We start from the raw sequence: 13,971 nt of genomic DNA, 5'->3' as shown, positions 1-13,971 counted from the left end.
CACACATGGCTCAGGTGCAGCTCAGCCATGGCTCACACGTGATGCAGGCATACCGCAGAACTGGGTCACATGTGGCTGACCCATGATTCAGGTGTCTGTCATGTATGAGCCACACATGGCTCAGGTGTGGCTCATGCATGGCTGTGGTGCTGCTCAGGATTGGCTCACACTTGGTGGCATGGTCGGCACGTGGTTCAGGCACGGCAGGCAAGTGGCTCCATCATGGCTGACAGGTGCTTCAGGTGAGGCTGGCGTGTGGTTCAAGTGTGACGGGCACTTGCTTCAGGCGTGGCTGGCACGTGATTTGGGCATGGCTGAGATGTGATTCAGGCGTGGTTCACACGTTTTTCAGGCCTGGCTGACACATGACTCAGGTGAGGAGACCAGGTGACACAGGCGTTCCTGAAAAGTCACGCTGGTGTGGTTCGCACCTGGTTCATGCACGGCCTTCAAGTGGCTCAGGGATGGCTGTTGAGTGGTTCCCGCATGGGTGCCAGGTGTTTCAGGTGTGGCTGACACATGAGGCAGTTATGGCTGACAAGTGACTCAGGCATTCATCGCACATGATCCATGCATGGCAGACATGTGATTCATGCATGGGTTACATGTCGTTCACGTGTGCCTCACACGTGACTCACCCGTTGCTGACACATGCCTCCCGCCTACTGAGACGTGGCTGGCACGTGGCTCAGGCGTGGGCCAGCCATTTTTCATGTGTTGCTCCCATGTGGTCCACGTGTGGCTCAAGCATTGAACAGGTGTGCTTCACTCGGGCTTCACATGTGGTTCTAGTGTGTCACAGGATGTTCAGTCATGGTTTAGCTGTAGCTCACAAATGGTTCGTGTGTAACGCAGGTGTGCCTCCCACATGGCTCATGTGGCTGTCACCTAGGCTTCAGGAGTGTTTCACCCGTGATTCAGGCTTGGCTCCCACGTGGGGCAGGCGTGGCTCAGCCATGGCTCACATGTAGTTCAGGTGAGCCTCAGACCGGCGTCAGGTGTGGCTGACACATGATTCATGAATTGGTCACGACGGCTAACTCATGTCTCAGGGGAGACTCAAGCATGGCACGTGCGTGGCTCCAAAATTTTTCACCCGTGGCTCTTTCATGGTTGGCACGTGGCTCAGCCATGGCTGACACGAGACTCAGGCATCCCTGACACGTGTTACAGCCATGTGATTCAGGTGTGTCTGACACGGGTTCCAGTGGTGTCGGATGCTTCGTTCAGGCTGCAGTGACATGTGATTGGTGTGTTTCTGACACTTGTTGTGTGGCAGTGGACACATGGCTCAGGCGTGGCTGACATGTGGTTCCGAGGTGGGGGACAGGTGATTCAGGTGTGGCTGGCAGTTTCCTCATGTGGGGCTGACACATGATACAGGCATGGCTCACACGTGCCTCAGGCATTCATCGCACATTGTCCATGCGTGGCAGGCGTGTGGTCACATGTGGGACATGTACACTTGTGGCTCCCATGCTGCTGGAAAGTGGCCCCCACATACTCAGTCATGGCTGGCACGTGGCTCATGCATGCCTCAGCTGTGTTTCGTGTGTGGCTCACCTGAGGTTTGTGTGTAGTTCAAGCATCGAACATGTGTGCCTCCCATGTGGTTCAGATGTGGATCCAGATGTGGTTCAGATGTGGTTGAAGGGTGCCTCACCTGTGGTTCGTGCATGGTTCAGGTGTGGCTCACACACGGGTCAGGTGTAATTCAGGCATGCCTCACACATGGCTCAGGTGCAGCTCAGCCATGGCTCACACGTGATGTGGGCACGCCACAGAACTGGGTCACATCTGGCTGACCCATGATTCAGGTGTCTGTCACGCATGGTTCACACACGGCTCAGGTGTGGCTGATGCATGGCTGTGGTGCTGCTGGTGTGTGGCTCACAGCTGTTTTTCGCATGGTCGGCACATGGTTCAGGCAAGGCAGGCAAGTGGCTCCAGCATGGCTGACAGGTGCTTCAAGTGAGGCTGGCGTGTGGTTCAAGTGTGACGGGCACTTGCTTCAGGCGTGGCTGGCACCTGACTTGGGCATGGCTGAGATGAGTCTCAGGCGTGGTTCACACGTTTTTCAGGCCTGGCTGACACATGACTCATGTGAGGCGGCCACGGGACACAGGCGTGCACGCCCCATCACGTGGGTGTGGTTCGCACCTGGTTCATGCTCGGCCTTCACGTGGCTCAGGGGTGGCTGGTGTGTGGTTCAGGCATGGGTGCCCGATGTTTCAGGTGTGGCTGACACATGACGCAGGCATGGCTGACATGTGACTCAGGCATTCATCGCACATTATCCATGCATGGCAGTCATGTGTTTCATGCATGGGTTACACGTCCTTCATGTGTGGCTCCCACGTGACTCCCTCTTTGCTGACACATGGCTCCCAACTACACAGACGTGGCTGGCACGGGTCTCGCGCCTGGCCCAGCCGTGGATCACATGTGGCTGCCATGTTGTTCGTGTGTGGTTCAAGCATTGGTCATGTGTGCTTCACATGTGGTTCACATGTGCTTGAAGTGTGTCACATGTGGTTCAGTCATGGTTCAGGCGTGGCTGGCATGTGACATCGGCATGGCCGAGATGTGACTCAGGTGTAGCTCACACATTGTTCAGGCATGGCTGAAACATGACTCAGGTGATGTGGCCACGTGACACAGGCGTGCCTGACACATCACACAGGTGATTTCGCACCTGGTTCATGCACGGCCTTCACGTGGCTCAGGGGTGCCTTGTACGTGGCTCATGCAGTGGTGCCTGGTGTTTCCGGTCCGGCTGACACATGACGCAAGAATGGCTCACACGTGATTCAGGCATTCATTGCACATTGTCCATGCATGGCAGACATGTGTTTCATGCATGGGTTCCATGTCGTTCATGTGTGGCTCACACGTGACTCACCCGTTGCTGACACATGCCTCCCGCCTACTGAGAGGTGGCTGGCACGTGGCTCCCACGTGGCCCAGCCATCTTTCACGTGTGGATCCCATGTGGTTCACGTGTGCTTCAAGTGTGTCACATGTGGTTCAGTCATGGTTCAGGTGTGGCTCACAAATGGTTCAGGTGTAACCCAGGTATGCCTCGCACATGGCTCATGAGGGTGTCACATATTGTTCAGGAGTGTTTACCCGTGATTCAGGCGTGGCTCCCACGTGGTGCAGGCTTTGTTCAGCCATGGCTCACATGTAGTTCAGGCGAGCCTCAGACCAGGCCTGGTGTGGCTGACACGTGATTCAGGAGCTGGTCACACATGGCTAACTCATGTCTCAGGTGAGGCTCATGCGTTTCAGGGGCGTGGCTCCATCATTGCTCAACCGTGGCACTGGCATGGGTGGCACGTGGCTCAGCCCTGGCTGACATGAGACTCAGGCGTTCTTGCCATGTGTTACCGCCATGTGATTCAGGTGTGCCTGACACAGGTCCCAGTGCTGTGTGATGCTTCGTTCAGGCCACAATGAGTCGTAATTGCTGTGTGGCTGAAATATGGTGTGTCGCAGTTAACTCATGGCTCAGGCATGGATGTCATGTCGTTCAGATGTGGGTGACAGGTGATTCAGGTGTGGCTGGCACTTTATGCACGCGGGGCTGACACATGACCCAGGCATGGCTGACATGTTACTCAGGCATTCATCGCACATTCTCCATGCATGGCAGACATGTGTTTCATGCATGGGTTCCATGTCGTTCATGTGTGGCTCACACGTGTCTCACCCGTTGCTGACACATGCCACCTGCCTACTGAGACGTGGCTGGCACGTGGCCCAGCCGGGTTTTACGTGTGGCTCCCATGTGGTTCACGTGTGGTTCAAGTGTGTCACATGTGGTTCAGTCATGGTTCAGGTGTGTCTCAGAAATGTTTCAGGTGTAACCCAGGTATGGCTCGCACATGGCTCATGTGGGTGTCACATATCGTTCAGGAGTGTTTACCCGTGATTCAGGCGTGGCTCCCACCAGGTGCAGGTATTGCTCAGCCATGGCTCACATGTAGTTCAGGCGAGCCTCAGACCGGGGTCAGGTGTGGCTGACATGTGATTCAGGAGCTGGTCACACATGGCTAACTCATGTCTCAGGTGAGGCTCACGTGTTTGAGGGGCGTGGCTCCGTCATTGCTCAACCGTGCCTCTGTCATGGGTGGCACGTGGCTCAGCCATGGCTGACACCAGACTCAGGCGTTCCTGAGATCTGTTCCAGCCATGTGGTTCAGGTGTGTCTGACACGGGTTCCAGTGGTGTGTGATGCTTCGTTCAGGCCACAGTGACACGTGATTGCTGTGTTTCTGACACTTGTTGTGTGGCAGTTGACACATGGCTCAGGCATGGCTGACATGTGCTTCTGATGTGGGTGACAGGTGATTCAGGTGTGGCTGGCAAATTTCTCATGCGGGGCTGACACATGACGCACGCATGGCTCACACGGGACTCAGGCATTCACTGCGCATTTTCCATGTGTGGCAGGCATGTGGTCGCACATGGGACATGTCGTACAGGTGTGGCTCCCACGTTGCTGAAATGTGGCCCCCACATTCTGAGTCATGGCTGACACGTGGCTCATGCATGCCTCAGCTGTGTTTCGTGTGTGGCTCACCTGAGGTTCGTGTGTGGTTCAAGCATCAAACATGTGTGCCTCCCATGTGGTTCAGATGTGGTTCCAGATGTGGTTCAGATGTGGTTGAAGGGTGCCTCACGTGTGGCTCATGCATGGTTCAGGTGTGGCTCACACACGGGTCAGCTGTAACTCAGGCATGGCTCACACATGGCTCAGGTGCAGCTCAGCCATGGCTCACACGTGATGCAGGCACACCACAGAACTGGGTCACATGTGGCTGACCCATGATTCAGGCGTCTGTCATGCATGGCTCACATACGACTCAGGTGTGGCTCATGCATGGCTGTGGTGCTGCTCAGGATTGGCTCACACTTGTTTGCGGCATGGTCAGCACGTGTTTCAGGCACGGCAGGCAAGTGGCTCGATCGTGGCTGACAGGTGCTTCAGGTGAGGCTGGCGTGTGGTTCAAGTGTGACGGGCACTTGCTTCAGACGTGGCTGCCACGTGACTCGACCATGGCTGAGATGTGATTCAGGTGTCGTCCACACGCTTTTCAGGCCTGGCTGACACATGACTCAGGTGAGGAGACCATGTGACACAGGCGTTCCTGAACACTCACGCTGGTGTGGTTCACACCTGGTTCATGCACGACCTTCAAGTGGCTCAGGGATGGCTGGTGATTGGTTCCCGCCTGGGTGCCAGGTGTTTCAGGTGTGGCTGACACATGAGGCAGTTATGGCTGACAAGTGACTCAGGCATTCATCGCACATGATCCATGCATGGCAGACATGTGTTTCATGCATGGGTTCCATGTCGTTCATGTGTGGCTCAAACGTGACTCACCCGTTGCTGACACATGCCACCTGCCTACTGAGACGTGGCTGGCACGTGGCTCAGGCGTGGGCCAGCCATGTTTCATGTGTTGCTCACATGTGGTCCACGTGTGGCTCGAGCATTGAACAGGTGTGCTTCACTCGTGCCTCAAATGTGGTTCAAGTGTGTCACAGGTGGTTCAGTCATGGTTTAGCTCTGGCTCACAAATGGTTCAGGTGTAACGCAGGTGTGCCTCCCTCACGGCTCATGTGGCTGTCACATATGGTTCAGGAGTGCTTCACCCGTGATTCAGGCATGGCACCCACGTGGGGCAGGCATGGCTCAGCCTGGGCTCACATGTAGTTCGTGCGAGCCTCAGACCGGGCTCAGGTGTGGCAGACACGAGATTAAGGAGTTGGTCACACATGGCTAACTCATGTCTCAGGGGAGGCTCAAGCATGGCAGGGGCCTGGCTCCAGCATTGCTCACCCGTGTCTCTGTCATAATTGGCACGTGGCTCAGCCATGGCTGTCCTGAGACTCAGGGGTCCCTGAAATGTGTTACAGCCATGTCATTCAGGTGCGTCTGACACGGCTTCCAGTGGTGTGTGGTCCTTCCTTCAGGCCGCAGTGACTCGTGATTGCTGTTTGGCTGACACTTGTGTGGGAGTTGACACATGGCTCAGGCGTGGCTGACATGTGGTTCAGATGTGGGTGACAGGTGATTCAGGTGTGGCTGGCACTTTACTCATGTTGGGCTGACGCATGACGCACGCATGGCTCACACGGGACTCAGGCAGTCATCGCACATTATCCATGCATGGCAGGCATGTGGACACACGTGGGGCATGTCGTATAGTTGTGGCTCCCAAGTTGCTGAAACGTGGCCCCCGCATACTCAGTCATGTCTCTCATGTAGCTCATGCATGCCTCATCTGTGTTTCGTGTGTGTCTCACCTGAGGTTCATGTGTGTTTCAAGCGTCGAACATGTGTGCCTCCCATGTGGTTCAGATGTGGATCCAGATGTGTTTCAGATGTGGTTGAAGGGTGCCTCACATGTGGTTCGGGCATGGTTCAGGTGTGGCTCACACACAGTTCAGGTCTAATTCAGGCTTGCCTCACACATGGCTCAGGTGCAGCTCAGCCATGGCTCACACGTGATGCAGGCACACCGCAGAACTGGGTCACATGTGGCTGACCCATGATTCAGGCGTGTGTCACATATGGCTCAGACATGGCTCAGATTTGGGTCTTGCATGGCTGTGGTGTTGCTGGTGTGTGGCTCACACTTGTTGGTGGCATGGTCGGCACGTGGTTTAGACATGGCAGACAAGTGGCTCCATCATGGCTGACAGGTGCTTCAGGTGAGGCTGACGTGTTGTTCAAGTGTGACGGGCACTTTCTTCAGGAATGCCCGGCACGTGAGTTGGGCAGAGGTGTGATGAGTCTCACGTGTGTCACACACGTTATTCAGGCCTGGCTAACTCATGTCTCATGTGAGGCAGCCACGTGACACAGGCGTTCCTGACATGTCACACAGGTGTGGTTCGCACCTGCTTCATGCATGGCCTTGACGTGGCTCAGGGATGACTGGTGCGTTGTTCATGCATGGGTGCCAGGTTTTTCAGATGAGGCTGACGCATGATGCAGGCATGGCTGACACGTGACTCAGGCATTCATTACACATGATCCATGCATGCAAGATATGTGTTTCATGCTTGGGTTACATGTCATTCTTGTGTGGCTCACTCGGGGCTCACCCATTGCTGACACATGGCTTCCGCCTACTGAGATGTGGCTGGCATGTGGCTCACGTGTGGCCCAGCCATGTTTCACATGTGGCTCCCATGTAGTTCATGTGTGGCTCAAGCATTGAACATGTGTGCTTCACACGTTTTTCACATATTGTTCAAGTGTTTCACATGTGGTTCAGTCATGGTTCAGGTGTTGCTCAGAAATGGTTCAGCTGTAACCCAGCTGTGGCTCGCACATGGCTCATGTGTCTCATGTGTCTGTCACATATGGTTCAGGTGTGTTTCACCCGTGATTCAGGAGTGGCTCCCACGTGGTGCATGCATGGCTCAGCCATAGCTCACATGTAGTTCATGTGAACCACAGACCGGGGTCAGGTGTGGCTGACACATGATTCAGGAGTTGGTCACACTTGGCTAACTCATGTCTCAGGTGAGTCTCACGCATGGCAGGAGTGTGGCTCCAGCATTGCTCACCCGTGGCTCTCACATGGTTGGGATGTGGCTCAGCCACGGCTGACAGGAGACTCAGGCATTCCTGACATGTGTTACAGCCATGTGATTCAGGTGTGTCTGACATGGGTTCCAGTGGTGAATGATGGTATGTTCAGGCCGCAATGACACCTGATTGCTGTGTGGCTGACACTTCGTGTGTCGCAGTTGACTGAACCAGGTCGAACCACACCTGCGTGATGTGTCAGGCACGCCTGTGTCACATCCCACATCACCTGAGTCGGGTTTCAGCCATGCCTGAACAATGTGTGAGCTACACCTGAGTCACATCTTGGCCATGCCAAAGTCAGGTCCCAGCCACGCCTGAAGCAAGTGCCCGTCACACTTGAACAACACGCCAGTTTCACTTGTAGCACGTGTCAGCCATGGTGGACCCATTTGCCAGCCATGCCTGAAGCATGTGCCAACCATGCCAGAAACAACTGTGTGTCAGGCCTGGGCAGCACCACAGCCATGCATGAGCCACACCTGAGCTGTTTGTGAGCCACGCGTGACAAAAGCCTGAGTCATGGGTCAGCCACATGTGACCCAGTTCTGTGGTGTGCCTGCATCACCTGTGAGCCATGGCTGAGCTGCACCTGAACCGTGTGTGAGCCATGCCTAAATCCTGTGTGAAAGTCTCCTCCAGCATTGGGACCCACACAAGTCATGTGTGAGCCATGCCTGAATTACACCTGAACGATGTGTGATGCACACCTGAACCATGCATGAACCACATGTGACGAACCGTTGAACCACATGGGAAACACACATGATCGATGCTTGAACCTCACTTGAACCTCAGTTGAGCCACACATGAAACACAGCTGAGGCATGCATGAGTCACTTGCCAGCCATGACTGTGTATGTGGGGGCCACGTTTCTGCAACGTGGGAGCCAGAGCTGTATGACATGTCAGACGTGCGACCACATGCCTGCCACGTATGTTCAGTGCTTGAACCACACGTGAACCACATGGAAGCCACACATGAAACATGGCTGTGCCATGCGTAAGTAGTTCAGTCATGTCCAGCAGGTGGTTCAGGCTTGTCCAGCACCTAGTTCTGGTGTGTGTGACACCTGTTTCTGGCCTATCTGGCAGGTGGTTCCGGAGTGTCCACCAGTTGGTTCATGCAAGTCTGGCAGGTGGTTCAGGTGTGTCCAGCTGGTGGTTCTGGCGTGTCGGGCACTTGGTTCTGGCGTGCCCAGCATGTGGTTCCAGAATGTCTGTAAGGTAGTTCAGGCTGGTCTGGCAGGTGGTTCAGGCTAGTCCTGCAGCAGCTGCAGGCTTGTCCAGCACCTGGTTCCAGCCTGTGCTGGACCTCTTTCTGGCTTATCTGGCAGATGGTTCTGGCATGACCGGCACATGTTTTTGGTGTATCCGACAGGTGATTTAGACATGTCCTGTAGGTATTTCTGACATGTCCGGCACCTGGTTCTGGCATATTTGGCAGGCAGTTTCAGTGTATTTGGCACCTGGCTCTGGAATATCCAACAGTTGTCTAAAGCGTGTCTGGTGGGTGGCTCTGGCATGTGTGAGTGGTGGTTCCAGTGTGTCTGGTGGGTCGTTCCAGCATGTCTGTTGGGTTGTTCTGCTGTATAAGGGGCCTGGTTCCAGCATATCCAGCAGGTGATCTCAGCTTGTCCAGCAGGTGTTTCCGGCGAGTCAAGCAGGTGGTTGTGGCATGTCCGGCAGGTGGTTCAGGTGTGTCCAGCAGGTAGTTCAGGCCTGTCCAGAAGGTGGTTTTGGCACGTCCGGCACCTGGTTCTGGCATATCTGACATGTGGTTCCAGATTATCCATCAAGTGGTTCAGGTGTATCCAGCAGGTGGTTCAGTCTTGTCTGGCAGGTGGTTCAGCTTTGTCTGGCAGGTGGTTCTGGCATGTCCTGCCAGTGGTACCAGGGTGTCATTCAGGTGGTTCTGGCATGTCCGGGAGTTTTTTCTGGCTTGTCTGGAAGTTGGTTCTGGTGTAGCTGAGACCTGGTTCTGGAGTATCCGGCAGGTGGTTCCAGCATGTCTGGCTGGTGTTTGAGGGATGTCAGGCACATGGTTCTGGTGTGTCTGCATGTGGTTCTGAATGTCTATAAAGTGCTTGAGGCTGGTCCAGCAGGTGGTTCAGGCTTGTCTGGCAGTTGCTTCAGGCATGTCTGGCATCTGGTTCCTGCCAGTGCTTGACCTGTTTCTGGTGTACACAGCATCTGGTTCCAGTGTGTGTTGCAACTCTTTCTGTTGTATCTGGCAGGCGGTTTCTGTGTTTCCGGTGGATGGTTCTGGTATGTCCAGTGGGTAGTTCCGGCATGTCTGGCAGTTTGTTCAGGCATGTCCACCAGGTGGTCCAGGTTCAACCAGCACGTGGTCCAGGCATGGCTATCCCATGGTCCAGGCATTTCTGAAACGTGGTTGAGACATGTCTGAAGTTGGTTAGGCTGTGTCCAGCAGGTGGTCCGGGTGTGTCCGATGGGTGGTTCCAGCCTGTCCGGTGTGTCATTCTGGCATGTCTGGCCTGTGGTTCCAGTGTGTCAGGCAGGTGGATGAGGGTTGTCCAGCAGGTGGTTCAGTCGTGTGCAGCATCTGGTTTTGGCATGTGTGACACCTGTTTCTGGCATATCCAGCAAGTGATACCGGCGTCTCCTGCAGGTGGTTCATGCATGTCCAACAGGTGGTTCTAGCATGTCTGCACCTGGTTCTGGCGTGCCTGACATGTGGTTCCAAAATTTCTGTAAAGTGGTTCAGGCTGGTCTAGCAGGTGGTTCAGGCTTTTCAGGCAGCTGGTTCAGGCGTGTTCAGCACCTGGTTCCAGACTGTGCTGGACCTGTTTTTGGTGTGTCTGATAAATGGTTCCAGCATGTCCGGGTGGTGATTGCAGTGTGTCTGGCACATGGTTTTGCCATATGCAACAGGTGATTTGGACGTGTCAGGCAGGTGTTTCTGGCATGTCAGGCACCTGGTTCTGGCGTATTCAGCAGTGATTTCAGTGTATCTGGCACCTGATTCTGGCATATCCAACAGGTGGTCCCAGCATATCTGGCATGTGGTTCTGGTACATTTGGAAGGTGGTTCCGGCATGTCTGGTGGGTGTTTCTGGAGTGTCGGGCAGTTGGTTCCAATGTGTCTGGCGGGTGATTCCGGCCTGTCCAACAGGTGGTCCCAGAGTGTGCAGCAAGTGGTTGTGCCATGTCCCAGACATGATTCCAGCATGTCTGGAGGGTGGTTCTGGCATGTCTATGTGGTGGTTCCAGTGTTTCCAGCAGGTGGTTCTGGCATGTCTGGCAAGTTGTTCTGGCATATAAGGGGACTGGTTCTGGCGTATCTGACAGGTGATTTCGGGGTGTTGGGCAGGTGGTTCCAGCGAGACAATAAGGTGGTCCTGGCGTGTCTGTCAGGTGGTTCAGCCATGTCCAGCAGGTGATTCAGGCTTGTCCGGCAGCTGCTTCAGGCGTGTCTGGCACCTGGTTCCGGCCTGTGCTGGACCTGTTTCTGGTGTACCTGGTAGATGGTTCCAGTGTGTCCAGGAGTTGGTTCTCGCTGGTCTAGCACATGGTTTTGGCATATCCAACAGGTGATTTATACATGTCCGGAAGGTGTTTCCAGCATGTCTGGCACCTGGTTCAGGCATATTCAGCAGGTGGTTTCAGTGTATCTGGCACCTGGTTCTGGCATATCCAACAGGTGGTTCTGGAGTGTCTGGCATTGGTACCTGGGTGCCAGGCAGGTGGTTCCGGCATGTAAGTCAGGTGGTTCCGGCGTGTCCAGAATGTGATTCCTTCATGTCTGGTGGGTGATTCCAGTGGTTCCTGCAGGTGGTTCCAGGGTGTCTGAATGGTGCTTCCGGTGTGTCTGGGACCTGATTCTTGTGTCTCCAGTGGGTAGTTCCAGAGTGTCCAGGTGGTGGTGCCAGTGTGTCCAGCACCGGGTTCTGGCATGTCCAGCTGGTGGTTCAGGCATCTCCAGCAGGTGGCTCAGTCTTGTCTGGCAGCTGCTTCAGGCGTGTCCAGCACCTGGTTCTGGCGTGATCTACACCTGTTTTTGGCGTATGCAGCAGGTGTTTCCAGCGTGTCCAGCATGTGGTTCCAGCGTGTCTGGCACCCGGTTCCAGACTGTCCGGCATGTGGTTCCGGAATGTCTGTAAAGTGCTTTAGGCTGGTCCAGCAGGTGGTTCAGGCTTATCCAGAAGCTGCTTCAGGCGTGTCTGGCACCTGGTTCTGCCCTGTGCTGGACCTGTCTCTGGTGTACCCAGCATCTGTTCCCAGCATGTGCTGCACCTGTTTGTGGCATATCCAGCAGGTGGTTCAGCCTTGTCCGGCAGGTGGTTCCAGCGTATCAGGCAGTTGGTTCTGCCGTGTCCAGCATCTGGTTCTGACGTGTCCCTCAGGTGTTTCTGGCCTTACAGGCACCTGGTTCTGGCATATCTGGGAGGTGGTTCTGGTGCTTCTGCCAGGTGGTTCTGGTGAATCCAGGAGGTGGTTCAGGCATGTCTGGCACTTGGTTCAGTCTTGTCCGACAGGTGGTTCAGTTGTGTCTGGCATGTCCCACACATTGTTCTGATGTATCTGGCAGCTGGTTCAGGCCTCTCTGGCAGGTGCTTTGGGTGTGTCCAGCACATGGTCCTGGCGTATCAGGCATGTCATTCTGGCATGTCCAGCACATGTTTGGGGTGTGTCCAGAAGGTGATTTTGTCATTTCCAGTGGGTGGTTCAGGCGTGTCCAGCAGATGGTTCCAGTGTTTCCAGTGGATGCTTCTGGTATGTCCAGCGGGTAGTTCTGATGTGTCTGGCAGATTGTTCAGACGTGTCCATCAGGTGGTCCAGGTGCATCTGGCATGTGGTCTGAGCATGGCTGTCCCGTGGTCCAGGCTGTGTCTGGCAGGTAGTTTGGGTGTGCCCAGCAGGTGCTTTGGGCATGTCAGGCAGATCATCCAGGTGTGTCCGGCCAGAGGTTCTGGTGTGTCTGGCATGTCATTCCAGCATGTCTGGCCTGTGGTTCTGACGTGTCAGGTGGGTGGATGAGGGTTGTCCAGGAGGTCGTTCAGTCATGTGTGGCACCTGGTGTTGACGTGTGCAACACCTGTTTCTGGCATATCTGGCAGGTGGTACCGGCCTCTCCAGCAGGTGGTTCATGCAAGTCTGGCAGGTGGTTCAGGCATGTCCAGTAGATGCTTCTGGCATGTCTGCACCTGTTTCTGGTGAGCCCAGCATGTGGTTCAGGAATGTCTGTAAAGTGGCTCAAGCTTGTCCAACAGGTGGTTCAGGCTTGTCTGGCAGCTGTTTCAGGTGTGTTCAGCACCTGGCTCCTGGCTGTGCTGGACCTGATTCTGGTGTATCCAACAAACTATTCTGGCGTGTCAAGCACATAGTATCGGTGTATCCGACAGGTGATTTGGACGTGTCCAGCAGGTGTTTCTGGTGTGTCCGCCACCTGGTTCTGACATATTTGGCTGTGGTTTCAGTGTATCCAGCACCTGGTTCCGGCATATCCAACAGGTTGTTCCACTGTGTCTGGCAGGGGCTTCCTGTGTTTCTAGCCTGAGTTTCAGGTATGTCTGGAGGCAGATCCAAAGTGTCTGGCAAGTGGCTGTGGTGTGTCTGGCACCTGATTCCGGCCAGTGCTGGACCTGTTTCTGGTGAATGCGGCAGATGGTTCCGGCGTGTCCGGCACCTGGTTCTGGCATATTTGGCAGGTGCTTTCAGCATATCTGGCACCTGGTTCTGGCTTATCAAACAGCTGATTCCAGTGTGTCTGGCAGGTGGTTCCTGTGTGTCTGGCAAGTGGTTCTGGTACATTCAGAAGGTCGTTCTGGCGTTTCCAGTGGGTGTTTCTGGCATGTCCACCAGTTGCTTCCGGCGTGTCAGGTGGGTGATTCCAGAGTGTCTGGAAGGGGTTCCAGACTGTCCAGCAGGTGGTTATGCCATGTCTAGCACCTGATTCCGGTGTGTCTGGTGGGTGGTTCTGGTGTGCCTGAGCCGTGGTTCCAGTGTGTGCTGCGGGTGGTTCCAGCATGTCTGGTGGGTTGTTCCAGCATATAAGGGGCCTAGTTCAGGCATATCTGTCAGGTGATTTTGGCATCTCCAGCAGGTGGTTCCACTGAGTCAAGCAAGTGGTTCTGGCATGTCCTGCAGGTGGTTCAGGTGTGTCCAGCAGGTGGTTCAGGCCTGTCCGCAAAGTGGATCCAATGTGTCCGGTACCTGGTTCTGGCATATCTGAGAGGTAGTTCCAGCATGTCCATCAAGTGGTTGAGGTGTATCCAGCAGGTGGTTCAACCTTGTCTGACAGGTGGTTCCAGTGTGTCAGACAGGTAGTGCAGGCATTTCCAGTGGATGATTCTGGTATGTCTGGTGGGTATATTTGGTGTGTCCAGCAGGTTGTTCAG

This window comes from Equus caballus, chromosome 4 (assembly GCF_041296265.1).
Source record: "Equus caballus isolate H_3958 breed thoroughbred chromosome 4, TB-T2T, whole genome shotgun sequence".
Classification (NCBI taxonomy): domain Eukaryota; kingdom Metazoa; phylum Chordata; class Mammalia; order Perissodactyla; family Equidae; genus Equus; species Equus caballus.
Note: the sequence above shows the minus strand (reverse complement) of the source record.